This window comes from Vulpes vulpes, chromosome 4 (assembly GCF_048418805.1).
Source record: "Vulpes vulpes isolate BD-2025 chromosome 4, VulVul3, whole genome shotgun sequence".
NCBI classification, from domain to species: domain Eukaryota; kingdom Metazoa; phylum Chordata; class Mammalia; order Carnivora; family Canidae; genus Vulpes; species Vulpes vulpes.
Window position 1 is genome coordinate 22689499 of NC_132783.1, and position 20292 is coordinate 22709790.

Below are 20292 nucleotides of genomic sequence, written 5' to 3' on the forward strand. Positions count from 1 at the left end.
ACGTATGTACACTTGTCCATATTTATGCATATATGCAGAAATGGTTTGGTGATGAGAAATTGCACCATTTGTCATGAAACATTATTTTTTCCATTAGTAATATTTTAATTTCTGCATATTTCGTGGGCCATTCTGTAGAAAAGGAAGATATAATTCACAATGTGGATGGTTAAAATGGTGTAAATATCGGCATTAAAAAATGTTATGCTAAAAAAACGTTATGCTAAGGCAATATTTTTTTCATTTCTTTCAAAAATATGCAAATAGTCCCCAAGAGACTGGAGAAAATCAACTGATATTGATATGAGATATGGATGTCCACATACCATGAGAGTATATTAAAAATTATAAATACTTCTAAAAAGTCATAAATTATTTTATGTCCAAAAGTTCAGATTTTGAAAATGGAACTTAGCAAGATTCTTTCATCATAAAAACACAAGAAACATTACAAATCAGCAAATCTCAAGCCTCTTCTATCCAAATGATGCCCACCATCTATCTTAGTCAGAGACAGATGAGAAGAGGACAATTTGTCTCACCCCTCAGGGAGTAACCCAGGGTCCACCAGTGGGTTAATATGACTCAAAACCAAAACAAATATATGTATATCAATCAATCTAGTTTTTTGCATTTTTCTTTTTCTTTTTTTTTTCTTTTGATACAAAAAAAATAAACCCACTTCCCCATATATGTTTATCAACTATGCATGTTCAATCAATCAGAACCCTGGGCCTGAAAATCCAAAAAATATTCTTTTAAAATATAGAAACACAGCTACTAGATCTATTTCTAATGTTCACTCAAGCAAATACTCATTTTCAAAGCATAAACGTCAAAGTACCAGCAGGATGTCATTATTTCATTTTAATGCTATCGTGGGAGTGGCAGTGACACACAGGAAGTAGGGCTATTTCCTAGTTAGGAAATTGGGTTCAGGGGTCAGGTTGCCTGGACCCAAATCCTGACTCTGCCACTTTGTGGGACTATGAACTTGAGCAGGAGCTTAAGCCTCTTAAGTGCCTCACTTTCCTCCTCTACTTGACAGGGTTACTGCAGAGATTCAATGGACTCATATACTGAGTACTCAGAATAACGCCTGTAACCATTAGCTATTATTATGTTGGGAGCTTTTCTCTGCCCAATAAATAGGATATTTTTGACGACTTAGTAGATTAAAATCATCTTTGAAAAATTAAAGTAAATCAATCTCACCAGGGTTTGGAAGCCTCCTTATAACAATCTTTTCTTTCCTCTTTTTTTTTCTTTTTTAAACAGGAGATAAAGAGTAATTCAAATTATCACACATACACGCACACACACACACACACCACAAACAATCTTTATTGTAATTGGATGCATCCAGTATGCCAATTTAAGTGTTAAGATCCATTTCATAGATAATTCTGGTTTTTCCAAGGTTTATGATTCCATCATAAAAATTCATTCCCCATGAAAGTTTGCAAATGTATCTCAGTCTATATCTCATTATTTCTTTATTACCTGTCTTTTAGTACATTTGGCTTGGTTTACATATTGTTAGCAAGATCAAAAATACTTTTCAGAAGTATAAAATGCAGATTCCACAAACACTCTAGATATTACTAGTGAAATCGGGTGAAGTATAGCAGAGAGAAACTAATATTAATGAGGGGACTGGATGTGAGCAACTCTTTGAGAGTGCACACCAACATCAGTGTTGATGGGCGTCCCTAGCTAGGGCCGCTCAGGTTGGTCTCACGCGAGGTTGGCTGTTGTAGCCGACCTTGCGCATGTGAAGTCAAAAATTGGGAGACACAGCAAAACCCCTAAGATTCCTTTAATAACTTACAAGTCATACTTAAAAACTTCTATTTTTAATTGGTCCCACTTCAGGAAGTCCTATCTTCTGTAAGGTTTACCATAGTTAACGTAAAGTAGAAAATTCTTTTGTACTAGACTCTAGAAGGAGTCCCTGGTCCTAATGCTGCAGAATTTCACAAACAAGTGTGCTTAATTGTCCTTATCATTATGATTGCATTGTGCTGGATGTTTCTATTCTCATGTGCATCTTCCTTTCCCAAGCATCTTTTCTGCTTTCCCTTCTCAAGGGCAAACCATGTGTGGAGGTGAGAGAACTTCAGTTTCATCCACGACTTCTTCTTTGGGGTCTTACTAAGACCCCGACTGAGTCTAATTACCAGTCTGCGCTGTTTTAAATGAAAGCTTTGATTAACTGAAACACAGACTGCAAAGGCATTTGTTTTGAAATTTTGCACAAATAAGTCTATTTCTTAGTGAATGCGCTTGAGTGTATTTGAGAACTGGATGAAGTGATTCGTATCAGCTAATAAAAATGGGCAGGATGAAGCTCAGAAGCCCGGATCAGGCAACATAAGATATGTATCTAAATATGAAAGACGTCCTAACATAATCAAGGCATCTAATTCGTTTATTCCTGACTACATATTCTAGTAATGAAATAATTGTTGTATGAACCTTTCCATGATCTAAGCTCTCCTATTTAGTATCGGAAGAATCTAACAAACAATAAATATCAACTTAAAGTATGGTGATTATAAACATGTAAGGATTTTTATTTAAAATCGATTCTTACCCTGATCGAAGGCCTTTCCTGGACTCCAAGTGTGGAAATAATCATCCTAAGGAGGAAAATAATGTGAATTGAGTGGATGTGAGTAATTCAATTCTAAAGATTCATATAGGGATCCCTGGGTGGCGCAGCGGTTTGGCGCCTGCCTTTGGCCCAGGGCGCGATCCTGGAGACCCGGGATCGAATCCCACGTCGGGCTCCTAGTGCATGGAGCCTGCTTCTCCCTCTGCCTACGTCTCTGCCTCTCTCTCTCTCTCTCTCTCTCTGTGACTATCATAAATAAATAAAAAGATAAAATAAGAAAATAAAGATTCATATAAAATCTAGAATGAAATATGAAATACAGAAGCCAAATACAAACTTCTACTTCCTTCGATGGCAAGCAGCAAATAAATAAATAAATAAATAAATAAATAATAAAAAAGGAACAAGAGAAAAACAGTAGTTATCAAAAGGGAACACATTGTTTACATGTCATAGAAATGTTTTTCAAAAATGTGTTCATTTTCATTGCAAGTCAAAGTTTACTATGATAATTCAATTATATTTGGTTGCCACGTCACATAAATATCATAATGCAACACCTTCAACTGCAAATCAATGTGCAATAGAATATGCAGATAATTACCCTAAGCTAATAAGCTACGAAAGTATGTCACCAGTGTCTAGTTACACAACTTCATTTTCCACTAGTATGACACAGCAGCGAAATACCAAGGGGTCTGCACTAGCTGGTACAGAATATATAGACTTTGCAAATCAGTTACATGATAATTGAATATGTAAGTTCATCAAAATGCAATTGGAAGCTTGAAAAGAAAATACACACCTAATTAAATCTTGCCTGAAGCTTAACTCCTTAATATGGAAAAAATCATTACAATATACTTACTATGTATACACTTAATAAATATGAGTATAGGACACTACGGAGGGGCCATGTAAACTGAAAAGATTTTTTAGAAAGCAAAAAAAGAAAAAAAAAGTTTACTGACTATTGTATTTGCTATTTTACCTGCCAGGCTCCACAGGGAGGCTGCTCTGTTTCCCCCTTTCCCTCTCCCCCCTCCCCACTCCCAGGCTCCAGCACTCTCCCCTCTGTCTCTCTCAGTCCCACCTCTCTCAAATAAATAAGTAGAGTCTTAAAGAAAAATACAATTATGTAGGCCTCAGATCCTGGACTGAAGTTGGGAAAAGAATACCTGTGCCTGTGAGCAAGGTGCCTGCGGTTAGTTGCAGAGTGTAGATGTGGTCTGGCCCACGTGTGCACGAAGGGGCGGCCAAGGCCTCCCTGCTCCACAGAGGCACTGGCCAGGGAACCGCCGGTCAGCAAGTGCCCCCCAAAATACCCAACAGCAGGCACGTGAGCTCCCCGAAAGCTGACCACTCATCACTGGGGTCACTGTGAGGAGGCCAGGCCTCCGCTTCCAGCCGAGCCTCTCATGCAGCACGGCCGCACCGTTGCCCCGGCATCGGGCTCCCCGCACTCAGGTGTCAGCGGGAGGACAAGGAGCAGCGCTGAGCTCCTGGCACCTTCAGCACTGACGCTCAGCCATGGCGAAGCAACATGCTTGGGGGTTGTTTAGGATTTTATTATTCACTCAGGGGAGACCCAGAGAGAGAGGCAGAGACCCAGGCAGAAGGAGAAGCAGGCTCCCTGTGGAGAGCCAGATGCAGGACTCGATCCAGGACCTGGGGGCATGCCCTGGGCCCAAGGCAGGTGCTCAACTGAGCCCCCTGGGCGCCCCTGAAAGCAACATGTCTCATGCAACACACAGTGGTTGAAACACCAGCCTCCCACGTGGAGGGGGCTATGCGTCCCGGGAGCTGCTCGGAGGGGCTCGGACAGAGGCTCCACGGAGGGGGCTGGGCCGCCAGGAGCACGACTCCAACAGCGCAGGCCCGGGAGCACAGGGCGCCGGGACAGAGCCCAGGATCCGACCTCCCCCGGGACAGGCAGAGGCCGGGAGGCCCCAGGACAGCGAGGAGGCTCCTGCCCCGAGCTGAGCAGATCAGCGGCCCTGCCCCGGAGCCTCCAGGCCCTGCAGACGGAGAGCCCCGGAGTTACTGCGGGAGCTGACTCCAGGGCTCCAGAGCTGGCCTGCGCCACTGGGGTTGTTCCTCCTGGGGCTTCACAGGGTAAAGAATCCCCACTGAGCCTCACAGTGGCCTCACAGGGTAAACAGCTTAAACATCTTTCAGTGAGCCCTGCACCAGGCAGGAGGCTGAGCGGCTCCCCCAAGTGCTAACACCTGAGAACCAGCACAGCAGGCCCCTCCCCCAGAAGACCAGCTACATGGACAGGGGAGAAACAAATTATTGACCAAGCAGCACTGGAAAGTTCCAGGGGAAGTGGAGGGATTTACAGTATACAGAATCAGATGATAGTCCCCCTTGTTTTTTGTTTTTTGTTTTCTGTTTGCTTCCCCCCTTTTTCTTCCCCTTTTTTTCCCTTTTTATTTCTTTTTCTTTTCTTCTTTTTATTTTCACTTTTTCTCCTTTTCCCAATACAACTTGTTTTTGGCCACTCTGCACTGAGTGGAGAAGGAGAACCCCACCTCAAAAGAAAGAATCAGTCCTCTCTGCCACAGAGTTACAAAATTTGGATTACAATTCAATGTCAGAAAGCCAATTCAGAAGCACTATTATAAAGCTACTGGCTGCTCTAGGAAAAGGCATAAAGGACTCAAGAGACTTCATGACTGCAGAATTTAGATCTAATCAGGCAGAAATTAAAAATCAATATATGTTATCCAAATACCCATATATTTGGGATCCCTGGGTGGCACAGCGGTTTGGCGCCTGCCTTCAGCCCAGGGCGGGATCCTGGAGACCCCGGATCGAATCCCACGTCGGGCTCCCTGGATGGAGTCTGCTTCTCCTTCTGCCTGTGTTTCTGCCTCTCTCTTTCTCTCTCATGAATAAATAAATAAAATATTTAAAAAAAAAACAAATACCCATATATTTTCCCATAGAGTTAAGAAAAAATTCCACATAAGACATTTTGAACATAGTGGTTTCTAAGTTTCACACTGATGCAGATAAGGTACCTGTATAAGATCTGATACTAGCCATGTGTTTAGGATGGATGCATCTGGAGCTTGACTCTCCATTGCCAGGGATACCTAAAACTACTTTGAAATGTAAAGTGCATGATGCTAAGAAATTGGAAGAACCTCTAAGCTCTCTTTCTCTCCACTTTGGTAAATTATCCAAAGGAACGTTTTTCAGCATGTGTTACTTAAAATGTTAGGGTCATTGGGTGTTTGTAAAACAACTGGTTAATTTTAACAGGTTTCTTTATTGCAAGCTTTCCTAGAACATTTGCTAAACTAATGTGCAGGCTCCCTGCGGGAGATATATGAAATATGTCAGCTCTCTAGGCTTATTTTCCCATAGAAGAAAGGTATTGTTCTTTTTCCTGAGCCCATTGTCCCTCAGAACACTGACTTCAACCTACTGCCACCCCTCATTTAGGGCAAGAAAGGGTCAATATGTGCGCAGCATAAAAAAGAGGATGGGGGTGGGGAAATTAGTGAAGGTAATAAAGGCAGGAAGAGGAAAAAGAAAATTTCCACAGGGCTAAAATTAAAGCCCCAGAAAATCAGGGCCATGTCTTTATTCAAATTGTTCAATTTACAGTGTGAGATAAATAACTTTTCTGAGCTGAGACCAGACTTGTTACTATTAGCTAGACTCATTCTGTTATAGTGTATAGCAGTATTTTTTTTTAGCAGTATGGTTTTTTGATGCACTAACTGATCAGGCTGTCCTGCCTGCCACAGCCCTCCTCAGTCTATGTGGGCCTCCCCCACGCTGACCCACCTGGAGGATCCCCACAAATCCCCACCGTCTCAGCAGATGGTCTTTACATAGGAAGTGGGAAAGGTGCCAGTGATTCAAAGACTTGATTTTCCAATTTCAGAAAAAAAAAATTCCAGTTTCAAAAAACTATTCTGACCTAAGATAGTATCCCTTCTCAGGGACTAGACAGTTGGAGAGGGAGAGGTGAATCAGAATGGACATAAGAGATTTAAATTCTGTTGAGTCCTTTAAGAGGGCCTGGTGCTCTACTCCCCTCTAGTTTCCAAGGTCACAAAAACATTTTATAGGTTTGGCATACAAAAGTAGGAAGTTTCTAGGTGGCTTCTCTCTCCTGAAAGGGACATAGGAAACATTTCCAGTGTTTTCAGCATGGAAGGATGTGAGGCAGTGGTGTGAAGGGGCCACAGGTGTTTGTGGGATGGAGCCTTGAGGTGGTCTTGCCCAGCTTCCTGGAACCCAGAGGCAAGAGGCTGCAGTTCACTGAGTCAGAAAAACCCCAAAGGGAGGCTGAGAAGGAAGCAACTGCTTGCACCAGAGCTGAAGCAGGGGGATGAAAACAGCTGTGGCAAGGGGCTGGATGACCACCCTGAGTCTTTTCCCTTTCTTCATCCTTGTCGTTCAGGATTATTTCATCTACTTGCAGAAGAGAGAATCAAGGAATACAGAGAGTAGGTGTCCTAGGAAGGTTCACATAGGTTAATAAATGGCCCAACTGGAGCTCTATGAATCCAGATTTGATGCTCCTTGAACTACTTCATGGCAAATGGAAACACAGTTGGCTTAGGGAGAAAACAATGAATTGCATTTTTAAAAATTGTTTTTGTTTGAAATCCCAGTTAGAAATTTATTAGTTGGAAATTAAAGGCTCAATACCAGAAAGGAAGGCTTAGGGAAAGAAGCCAAGGTCTTGGTCATGGAGTAAGAGAATATGGTGAAGGGGAATGTTAGTGGTGGAGATGAAATGGAGGGCAGGCCTGGGGGGGAGGCCTGCAGGTTGGCAGCCAAGGAGGGGAAGAGCCCAGTTAGAAATAGAGGGTGAGAATGTGAAGATGATCCCACAGTCAAAGAATGTGTTTCCTACTCTCAGTTAAAAAGTTAATGGAGAGCCAATCACAACTGTTCTGGAGGCCTCCTATCAGAAGGACAATAATTAAATTTTGAGCAATGAATCCACAGGAAAACAAGTCATTTTCTCAGTCACTTACTATACACCCAATTCCTATAAATGTAGTTATAGAATTTCCTAATACTACACAGACAATTTGGAGGAGTAAATCAGGAGGAGTAGGAAACATTCTAGAATGAAAAGAAAGCATAGAATAGAATACGCAACATATAAAATCACGTCTATGCTAAAGAATGCAGAAAATTATTCAAAGAAGATCTAATACCCCCTAAAAAACAGCAATGGCAATAAGGGTATGGTAAGCAGCTTTACAGACTTCCATACTTCTGAATCCATTACCTAGAACACAAAGTTAAAAAAAATCAAAGATATTTTGATTGATGTTCCGGAATCTGCATAAAAAATTTGCAATTAATGAGCTCTGGCAAAGAAATCACAAACGTACACAGTTTCTTTTAGAATAAATACTCCTCAGAAGTATCAGCTAAAGGAACATGTTAAATTAAAAGGAAGATTTATTTATGTGGAACAGTTTAATCCTAAGGTAATTCTTCATTTCCCCAGGGCTTTGGTCAGTCAGGATTCTTCTTTAGGCGATAGCAACATGACATAAATGTGTTTGACAAAGTATCCATGCACTTTAGTGTCTCCAGAGCTTGCCCTCTGGAGTTAGGCAGTTGGAGTTAGAACCCTGGATCTGATGTTCAAACTGTATGACTTTGTGCAGGTTTTCTGTGTCTCTCTGCCTCGGTTTCTTCATCACAAAATGGGAATAATAAATACATTATTTTGTGGGAATTCATATAAAATAGTGCCTGGGACACTGCAAGTTAACATACTCTATAACTTTGCCATTATTGTTTCATGCCGTGTGATTTCATTAATTACAGCTTTTGCGAGGTTTTTGGAAAATGCAGAGAGCAGAATAACCTTGGATAAATTTGATGAAACTATCCAGTAATAATTTCCCTTTACTGTGACTTATTCTGTAGAATATCTTCTCATATGTTTCAGTGTAACTACTTTTACTTGGCCTTAAGAAAAATAATCCAGAATATTATCATGATTGAAGAAAAAGAAAAGACCGCAGTATTCTAAATACCATATATGATGATCTTAGAGAAATGTCTCTTAAACTCCCCTGTCAAATCTGGATGTCTGCCCTAGGGAAACCAAATGAATATTAGACTTTTCCGGTTTTTTGTAGATTTACCAAGTTACTGTGTGAATGTCTGGACACAGGTATACAAAGGCTTATAAATTTGAGCTGTCCTGTACATAGATCAAATAATCCTATTGTGGATGGAGGTGGAGACAGATGGAGAGCACAGCTACTGCCCATAGGTATTAGTGATTACCTTCCCTTTTTTTTTTTTAGATTTTATTTACCTATTCATGGGAGACACACAGAGAGAGAGACAGAGAGAGAGAGAGAGAGAGAGAGGCAGAGACACAGGCAGAGAAAGAAGTAGGCTCCATGCAGGGAGCCTGACATGGGACTGGATCCCAGGTCTCCAGAATCACGCCCTGGGCCAAAGGCAGGTGCTAAACCACTGGGCCACCGGGGCTGCCCAGTGACTACACTCCTATCGGGGTAGGGGGACTGCCAAGCTTTCAGAAAATAGACCCAATAGGAATTTTTTAACAATGTACATCTTTCCTTCTGGAAATAATACACCAGTCTGCAAATAATCTTGTTTGTCTTTCAGTTGTTGGAATTTAGACTACTTTGAGTTTTTGTCTCTGACAAGGATTACTTCCCAATGGACATGCTTATTGGGAGTTTATTCCTTTCTTTCTTGATGGCTCTTCTTCTTGGAAATTCACACCTGCTTTATATATAGACAGACATAGTTATGGACATAAAAATAGATATAGATTAACAAATCATTTCTTTTTGATTTTTGCTAACATTCTTTCAATTTTATTCTCACTCAAATAAAATTCTTGAAAAGACTCTTTTCATCATTTCAAGATGAAAACGGGGCTGCAAATAACCAGGTGAAAAAGTACCAATTGGAAGGAGGGGCAAGATGGCGGGAGAGTAGGGTCTCCAAGTCACCTGTCCCCTCAAATTACCTAGATAACCTGCAAATCATCCTGAAAATCTACGAATTCGGCCTGAGATTTAAAGAGAGAACAGCTGAAACGCTACAGTGAGAAGAGTTCGCGCTTCTATCAAGGTAGGAAGACGGGGAAAAAGAAATAAAGAAACAAAAGGCCTCCAAGGGGGAGGGGCCCCGCGAGGACCTGGGCTGAGGCCGGGGCGAGTGTCCCCAGGACAGGAGAGCCCCGGCCCGGAGAAGCAGGAGCTGCACCAACCTTCCCGGGCGGAAAGGGGCCCGCAGGGAGTTAGAGCAGGACCCAGGAGGGCGGGGATGCCCTCGGGCTCCCCAGGACACTAACAGGCACCTGCGGCGAGCAGTGCGCCGAGCTCCCTAAGGGCTGCAGCGCGCACGGCGGGACCCGGAGCAGCTCGGAGGGGCTCGGGCGGCGGCTCCGCTGAGGGGGCTGCGGGGGCGGGAGCACGAATCCAACAGCGAAGACCCGGAGCATAGGGCGCCGGGACACATCCCAAGATCCGGCCTCCACAGGGGACAGGCAGAGGCCGGGAGGGCACAGGACAGCAAGGACGCTCCTGCCCCGAGCTGAGCAGATCAGAGCCCCCGCCCCAGAGCCTCCAGGCCCTGCAGACAGAGAGCCCCGGAGTTACTGCGGAGGCTGACTCCAGGGCTCCAGAGCTGCCGCAGCCACTATACTTGTTCCTCCAGGGGCCTCACGGGGTAGACAACCCCCACTGAGCCCTGCACCAGGCAGGGGGCTGAGCAGCTCCCCCACGTGCTAACACCTGAAAAGCAGCACAACAGGCCCCTCCCCACATAGACTAGCTAGACAGACAAGTTCCAGGGGAAGTCAAGGGAAGTAAAGTATACAGAATCAGAGAATACTCTCCTGTGTTTTTGTTTTTGTTTTGTCGTGTTTTGTTTTGCTTTTTGATTTCTGTTTGCTTCCCCCATCCTTTTTTTCTTTCTCTTTTTCTTCTTCCTTTCTTCTTTTTCTCTTTTCTTTCCTTCTTTCTCTCCTCTCTTTTCCTCCTTTTCCCAATACAACTTGTTTTTGGCCACTCTGCACTGAGCAAAATGACAAGAAGGAACACCTCACCTCAAAAGAAAGAATCAGAAACAGTCCTCTCTCCCACAGAGTAACAAAATCTGGATTACAATTCAATGTCAGAAAGCTAACTCAGAAGCACTATTATACAGTTACTGGTGGCTCTAGAAAAAAGCATAAAGGACTCAAGAGACTTCATGACTGCAGGATTTAGATCCAATCAGGCAGAAATTAAAAATCAATCGAATGAGATGCAAACCAAACTAGAAGTCCTAACAATGAGGGTTAACGAGGTGGAAGAACGAGTGAATGACATAGAAGACAAGTTGATGGCAAAGAGGGAACCTGAGGAAAAAAGAGACAAATAATTAAAAGACCATGAGAATAGATTAAGGAAAATAAATAACAGCCGGAGGAAGAAAAACCTACGTTTAATTTGGGTTCCCCAGGGTGCCAAAAGGGACAGAGGTCCAGAATATGTATTTGAACAAATCCTAGCTGAAAACTTTCCGAATCTGGGAAGGGAAACAGGCATTCAGATCCAGGAAAGAGAGAGCTCTCCCACTCAAAATCAATAAAAAGCCCTCCACACCACGACATTTAATAGTGAAGCTTGCAAATTCCAAAGATAAAGAGAAGATCCTTAAAGCAGCAAAAGACAAGAGATACCTAACTTATATGGGGAGAAATTTCAGATTAACAGCAGATCTCTCCACAGAGACTGGCAGGCCAGAAAGAGCTGGCAGGATATATTTAGGGTACTAAATGAGAAAAACATGCAGCCAAGAATACTTTATCCAGGAAAGCTCTCATTCAGAATGGAAGGAGAGATAAAGATCTTCCAAGACAGGCAGGAACTGAAAGAATATGTGACCTCCAAACCAGCTCTGCAAGAAATTTTAAGGGGCACTCTCAAAATTCCCTTTAAGAAGAAGTCCAGTGGAACAATCCACAAAAACAAGCACTGAATAAATATCGTGATGACACTAAACTCATATCTGTCAATAGTAACTCTGAACATGAAGGGCTTAATGACCCCATCAAAAGATGCAGGGTGTCAGACTGGATAAAAAACCAGGACCCATCTATTTGCTGTCTACAAGAGACTCATTTTAGACAGAAGGACACCTACAGCATGAAAATGAAAGGTTGGAGAACCATTTACCATTCAAATGCTCCTCAAAAGAAAGCAGGGGTAGCCATCCTTATATCAGATAAACTAAAATCTACTCCGAAGACTGTAGTGAGAGATGAAGAGGGACACTATATCATACTTAAAGGATCTATCCAACAAGAGGACTTAACAATCCTCAATATATATGCCCTGAATGTGGGAGCTGCCAAATATATCAATCAATTAATAACCAAAGTTAAGACATACTAAGATAATTATACACTTATACTTCAATCTAGCGCTTTCTACACTCGATAGGTCTTCTAAACACAACATCTCCAAAGAAATGAGAGCTTTAAATGATACAGTGGACCAGATGGATTTCACAGATATCTACAGAACTTTACATCCAAACTCAACTGAATACACATTCTTCTCAAGTTCACGTGGAACTTTCTCCAGAAGAGAACACATACTGGATCAGAAATCGGGTCACAACCGATACCAAAAGATTGGGATGGTCCCCTGTGTATTCTCAGACCATAGTGCCTTGAAATTAGAACTAAATCACAACAAGAAGTTTGGAAGGACTTCAAACACGTGGAGTTAAAGGACCATCCTGCTAAAAGATGAAAGGGTCAACCAGTAAATTAAGGAAAATTAAAAAGATTCATGGAAACTAATGAGAATGAAGATACAACCATTCAAAATCTTCGTGATGCAGCAAAAGCATTCCTGAGGGGGAAATACATTGCAATACAAGAATCCATTCAAAAACTGGAAAGGACTCAAATACAAAAGCTAACCTTACACATAAAGGAGCTAGAGAAAAAACAGCAAATAGATCCTACACCCAGCAGAAGAAGAGAGTTAATAAGGATTCGAGCAGAACTCAACGAATTTGAGATAAGAAGAACTGTGGAACAGATCAACAAAACCAGGAGTTGGTTCTTTGAAAGAATTAATAATACAGATAAACCATTAGCCAGCCTTTTTAAAAAGAAGAGAGAGAAGACTCAAATTAATAAAATCATGAATGAGAAAGGAGAGGTAGATCACTACCAACACCAAGGAAATGCCAATGATTTTAAAAACATATTATGAACAGCTATATGCCAATAAATTAGGTAATCTAGAGAACTGGACATATTTCTGGAAAGCCACAAACTACCAAAACTGGAACAGGAAGAAATAGCAAACCTGAACAGGCCAATAACCAGGGAGGAAATTGAAGCGTCATCAAAAACCTCCCAAGACACAAAAGTCCAGGGCCAGATGGCTTCCCAGGGGGATTCTATCAAACGTTTAAAGAAGAAACCATACATATTATACTAAAGCTGTTTGGAAAGATAGAAAGAGATGGAGTACTTCCAAATTCGTTCTATGAGGCCAGCATCACCTTAATACCAAAGCCAGACAAAGACCCCACGAAAAAGGAGAATTGCAGACCAATATCCCTGATGAACATGGATGCAAAAATTCTCAACAAGATAGTAGCCAATAGGATCCAAGAGTATATTAAGAAGATTATTCACCATGACCATGTAGGATTTATTCCTAGGACACAAGGCTGGTTCAACACTCATAAAACAATCAATGTGACTCATCATATCAGCAAGAGAAAACCATGAACCATATGATCCTCTCAATAGATGCAGAGAAAGCATTTGACAAAATACAGCATCCATTCCTGATCAGAACTCTTCAGAGTGTAGGGATAGAGGGAACATTCCTCAGCATCTTAAAAGCCATCTATGAAAAGCCCACAGCAAATATCATTCTCAATGGGGAAGCACTGGGAGCCTTTCCCCTAAGATCGGGAACAAGACAGGGATGTCCACTCTCACCACTGCTACTCAACATAGTACTAGAAGTTCTAGCCTCAGCAATCAGACAACAAAAATACATAAAAGGCATTCAAATTGGCAAAAAAGTAGTGAAACTCTCCCTCTTCACCGATGACATGATACTCTACATAGAAAACCCAAAAGACACCACCCCAAGATTGCTAGAAATCATACAGCAATTTGGCAGTGTGGCAGGATACAAAATCAATGCCCAGAAGTTAGTGGCATTTCTATCCACCAACAATGAGACTGAAGAAAGAGAAATTAAGTTGTCAATCCCATTTACAATTGCACCCAAAAGCATAAGATACCTAGCAATTAACCTAACTAAAGAGGTAAAGGATCTATACCCTAAAAACTATAGAACACTTCTGAAAGACGTTGAGGAAGACACAAAGAGATAGAAAAATATTCCATGCTCATGGATTGGCAGAATTAATATTGTGAAAATGTCAATGTTACCCAGGGCAATTTACACGTTTAAAGCTATCCCTATCAAAATACCATGGACTTTCTTCAGAGAGTTAGAACAAATAATTTAAAATTTGTGTGGAATCAGAAAAGACCCCGAATAGCCCGGGGGAATATATTAAAAGAAAACCATAGCTGGGGGCAGCACAATGCCAGATTTCAGGTTGGACTACAAAGCTGTGGTCATCAAGATAGTGTGGGACTGGCACAAAAACAGACACATAGAACAATGGACCAGAATAGAGAACCCAGAAGGGGACCCTGAACTTTATGGTCAACTAATATTCGATAAGGAGGAAAGAATATCCACTGGAAGAAAGCCAGTCTCTTCAATAAATGGTGCTGGGAAAATTGGACATCCACATGCAGAAGAATGAAACTAGACCACTCTTTTTCACCACACACAAAGATAAACTCAAAATGGATGAAAGATCTAATTGTGAGACAAGATTCCATCAAAATCCTAGAGGAGAACACAGGCAACACCCTTTTTGAACTCGGCCACAGAAATTTTTTGCAAGATGCATCCACGAAGGTAAAAGAAACAAAAGCAAAAATTAACTATTGGGACTTCATCAAGATAAGAAGCTTTTGTACAGCAAAGGATACAGTCAACAAAACAAAAGACAACCTAGAGAATGGAAGAAGATATTTGCAAATGACATTATCAGACAAAGGGCTAGTTTCCTAGATCTATAAAGAACTTATTACACTCAACACCAAAGAAACAAACAATCCAATCATGAAATGGGCAAAAGACATGAAGAGAAATCTCACAGAGGAAGACATAGACATGGCCAACATGCACATGAGAAAATGCTCTGCATCACTGGTAATCAGGGAAATACAAATCAAAACCACAATGAGATCCCACCTCACACCAGTGAGAATGGGGAAAATTAACAAGGCAGGATACAATGAATGTTGGAGAGGATGTGGAGAAATAGGAACCCTCTTGCCCTGTTGGTGGGAATGTGAACTGGTGAAGCCACTCTGGAAAACTGTGTGGAGGTTCCTCAAGGAGTTTTAAAAATGGACCTGCCCTATGACCCAGCAATTGCACTGCTGGGGATTTTTCCCAAAGATACAGATGCAATGAAACACCGGGACACCTGCACCCCGATGTTTCTAGCAGCAATGTCCACAATAGCCAAACAGTGGAAGGAGCCTCGTGTCCATCGAAAGATGAATGGATAAAGAAGATGTGGTCTATGTATACAATGGAATATTACTCAGCCATTAGAAATGACAAATACCCACCATTTGCTTCGACGTGAATGGAACTGGAGGGTATTATGCTGAGTGCAGTAAGTCAATCCGAGAAGGACAAACATTATATGGTCTCATTCATTTGGGGAATATAAATTATAGCGAAAGGGAATAGATGGGAAGGGAGAAGAAATGGGTGGGAAATATCAGAAAGGGAGACAGAACATGGAAGACTGCTAACTCTGGGAAATAAACTAAGGGTTGTGGAAGGGGAGGAGAGCGGGGGTGGGGGTGAATGGGTGACGTGCACTGAGGGGTGCACTTGACGGGATGAGCACTGGGTGTTATTCTGTATGTTGTCAAATTGAACACCAATTAAAAATAAATTTATTATTAAAAAGTAGAAGATGTGGTTTATGTATACAATGGAATATTACTCAGCCATTAGAAATGACAAATACCCACCATTTGCTTCGACGTGGATTGAACTGGAGGGTATTATGCTGAATGAAATAAGTCAATAGGAGAAGGACAAACATTTTATGATCTCATTCATTTGGGGAATATAAATTATAGTGAAAGGGAATAGAGGGGAAGGGAGAAGAAATGGGTGGGAAATATCAGAAAGCAAGACAGAACATGGAAGACTCCTAACTCTGGGAAATGAACTAGGGGTGGTGGAAGGGGAGGAGGGCGGGGGGTGGGGGTAACTTGGTGGCGGGCACTAGAGGGGGGCACTTGACAGGATGAGCACTGGGTGTTATTCTGTATATTGTCAAATTGGACACCAATTAAAAATAAATTTATTATTAATAAAATAAAAATAAACAAAACAAAACAAAACAAACTTTAAAATTGAAAAAAGAAAAAAAGAGTTAGCTGTGAAGGGTGACCTAATGTGCATTTATATGATTCAAGTGCAAAGGAAATGGATGTTGCACGCATACATAGAAATGTGTGAGTTTTACAGGCTCTCTCCTTTTACCCACGATTTTTTAATTGAGCCACTTTTCATTCTGATCCCTTTGGTTAAAAAAAAAGCCTCCTGGGCACATCAAATTACCAGCTCAGTAGAACATCAGAATTAATCACTGAAGATGGAGGACACTGCATATCATTATTGCAAAGGACAAAAGCGAGGAGTGGGAGTGACTGGGAAATGGGAGACTCCTCTCTCACACAAACTGGCAACCCTGAACTCTCTAACCTATCAAAAATAATTAAAAGTGCCATCTTCTTAGTAATTTTAACCTTACTAACAGGTGACCTGCACAGAGAAGTTGCATGTGTCAGCTCGCATCTTGGTTTAGGAAGCATTTTCCCCCCAAGGATATAGAACTAGCAAATTACATGCTCAAAACAAAAGAAAGAAGCAACCTTACTATTTATAAATCTAGGCAGAGTAAAAATACATAAAATAAGTAGCTGGAAAAGTTTTATTTATTTTTTTATTTTTTTTTTTTTTGGAAAAGTTTTAAATAACAGCTCATTCTTCTTTTCTTGTATCTCTCACTAAAGAAGTTCCAAGGAGCTAGGTCAATTATTTGGGGAAAAAAGAACAACTTTATGTTAATGAATCTACTAAAATCACATTTATAGTGCTATGAGCAATGATTTGCATAAAAATACTGAAGTGGCATTTTGGGGTCTTTTGATGTTTGTAAGTCCCATAGATGTATTTGTTTGTTTATTTCTGGCCATGAGTAGAATTGCAGTGTTGCGATAAAACATTTCAGGATTTCAGGATAAAGAGACACATCTTAAATCTGTTCTTAAATTATCAAGCAATCCTTCCTTACCAAATGGAAATTACTAAAGTTGTTTTCCACCTCATATTTTAGGGGAAAAAATGATGTGATATCTGTCTTCATGGAAACTACAGTATCTGCAACACATGATAAATGAGGTCATATATTTGATTACAGTGGCCCTAGTCGAGACCCTGGTTATTGACACTAGCAGCATTTTCTGCTCTTTCCACCACCTTTCCCCACAAAGTGATGTAAGTTAGATCTCAATAAAACTGTTCAATCTATGTGGCTAGAAGTTTTACATCTATGAACGTGTGTCAGTGTCTGTGTGCATGCGTACTTGTGTGTCAATGAGGACTAGTAAAGCATGATATTGGATATTGAGCCCTTGTTTTTGAAATGATTACCGATTCTCAAAATGGTCTGTGCGTTTAACACATGGGAATGTTAACATTTAGTGTAAAATTGATTGTTCCTAGATGGTTTTGTGCTGTGAATTCTTTTTGTGCTACATTCTCGATCATATGTCATTAGAGGAATGTGATTTTGGCAGTTCTCATGTCAGCGACTGTTATTTGGTGCAAGTGTTTAAATGTTTAATGGACGGGGACCTCCTCCGAAGTCTCTTAATAATTTCTTAGATTAGCAGATCATGTGAAGTTCTTTTAAATGAGCTCATAAAAATGATCTCCCAGTATTCTTGTAAAGAGATTTTCCTGCCATCTTCTGATATAGAAGTATAAATACAAGACCAACATATAAAGACTAAATGTGATTATACAAGTTATGTCAGTAAATTCTGACAGTATGGTCCTTCAGGTAAAAGAGGGTTATTATGGGTGACAATGCATGATTCATAATAATCACATTTTCTTTCCCTTGACTTTGTCAAAGAACTAAAGAACAGTTTGGTGCATATAATGTTTCAAAGAAGTTTCCTGGAGTGTTGGGATTGATCTTCATGCCTCCAGATCTTGGTCCTTGCAAGTTTGTCCCAAGCCTGAGACACACATCTACTCATTAGGTGCAGCAAAAGCTGATTTCTGAACTCTCAAGAATGTAGGACGTAACCTGGGCTGCAGAGAATCCAATACCGTGATCCTGTTAAATCAATGATACTGCTTCAGAATGAGAGAGTAGGTACAGAACAAAGAGTGTTTTTATTCCTTTTCGAGTCCTCTTTTAGTCCACTGCAAACATTTAGTCAGGAAGCCATGCTTTGTTAAAGAACAAATGTTTTTCAATTTCAAAAGCTTCTCTTTACAATTGAAGGTGGTGGCCTTGATTCATTTAATTTCTATAGTATTGCATTTATAAGAAAACATAGTATAAAGAACAGAGACCATATTGCAAACAAAGTTTCCTTACAACAGGAAGGAAAGTTTCCTTTACTAAGAAGCATAGGATTTGGAAAGGAGAGAAAGAGGAGAAGAGTATAGGTATTAGTGACCTACCCACCTACTTGGGAACTAATGCTCCAGGGAGAGGGAAGAGGGAATGCTGTACACTCCTTTGCAAAGCCTTATATTATGCCTTTTGTTGGTGTTATATAATCCCTGGGCAGAGAAGCAATGTCTGAGGAAGTATCTGAAGCCTGCCTCTTTCAAAGAATTCTGCATACTGTGGCATGATGAGGAAAATCAGTGATAGCTTTTGGGTCTCCAGCAAGAATCACAGATTTGAGACAATCAGAAAAATGTGAAAGAGCCACTGTGGGGTCATGACAAGATCCAGAGGCATTAACAGACATGACACCACAGAATAAGCCAGACCAGTCATACCTCAGTAGGCACTCCAGTGGGCCATCCAGTGATGAGAGAAGGAAAGGAAAATTCCAGAAGACAGAATGTGGACCTCTTTATACCCACCATGCTGGCATGCACCCAGAAGCCAGTTGTACAGGAAAGAAAGTTAGAGAAGACTCTGTAGAGGGGAGAAACAGTTGTGACTAGCGTTTAATAGATTTTTTCCCCCATAGTATTTTGTTGTTTTTTTTTTAATTTTTATTTACTTATGATAGTCACAGAGAGAGAGAGAGAGGCAGAGACACAGGCAGAGGGAGAAGCAGGCTCCATGCACCGGGAGCCCGATGTGGGATTCGATCCCGGGTCTCCAGGATCGCGCCCTGGGCCAAAGGCAGGCGCCAAACTGTTGCGCCACCCAGGGATCCCTCCCCAAAGTATTTTGAATTCAAGTTGAATTAATCTTATTTGGCCAGTGTTACTGTATTTTTTCCTGCTAGTAAAAGGACTCAGATTCTGGAAGACTTGTGAGATTAAATAACAAAGGCAGCTAACTTTTCTTTTAACAGCTGAATTTACATTTAGTTCTATTATGTTCATGTCCGAGACAGGAAATTTCAGGATTTTCTAAAACCAACCTTCCTGCTAAATGTTGTGAGAATTTGGCCACACACAAGAGACAACAAGGATTTCAATTACCCTCCATCCATAAACAACTAGAAAACTGGACATAGTTTAGGAAGTAACTACTTTAAGAAACTTGATGGTAGGCAGTATAGGAGAATAATCTTGGAGGAAAGAGAAAGGAATGAGGTGAACTCTACCTTTGTCTAGACCTTCTGCCTAGAAGAATTTCTACTGAAGTTCAGGAAGGGGAATTCTAACAAAACTTGTGTATATGAATGAATTGAGGAGATAGAAATCATCATTTGGGGAAGCCAAGGCAATTAGAATTTGTGAGGCAGACTACCTAAGAGGAGGGAGCTATGCAGAAGTGCTCAGGATATTTTCATGGAAGTTGCATCAAGTCTTTGGCTGAAAATGAATTTGCAAACCCATCACTGGATATGAATAATTTCAGAGAACAGAACAGTTACCAGTGAGCTGAACAATTAATTCCTGGAGATTGTAAAGGTCTGAGAATCATTCAAGTTCCCATAAACCCAAGCAAAGAGACCTTCATGAATACATGGTACATTTAGTGGAGAGCCCAGAGAAGCCTCATCTTAAAAGTGGGGCTAAATGAGCATTAAAGGTATTCTAAATTCACCCAAAAAGATGTAACAAATGCAGTACTCAAGAACATAAAACCATGATGTCCCACATCACTAAAATCACTGCATATATGAAGAAGCAGAAAAATGTGACCCATAACTTGGAGAAAAGTCAATCAATGAAACAGACCCAAAATTAAACATATAATATATAAAAATATATAAAAATATAATCTTGATTAACAGACAAGAACTTTAAAACAGCACAAATCCAATATGTATATTGGAT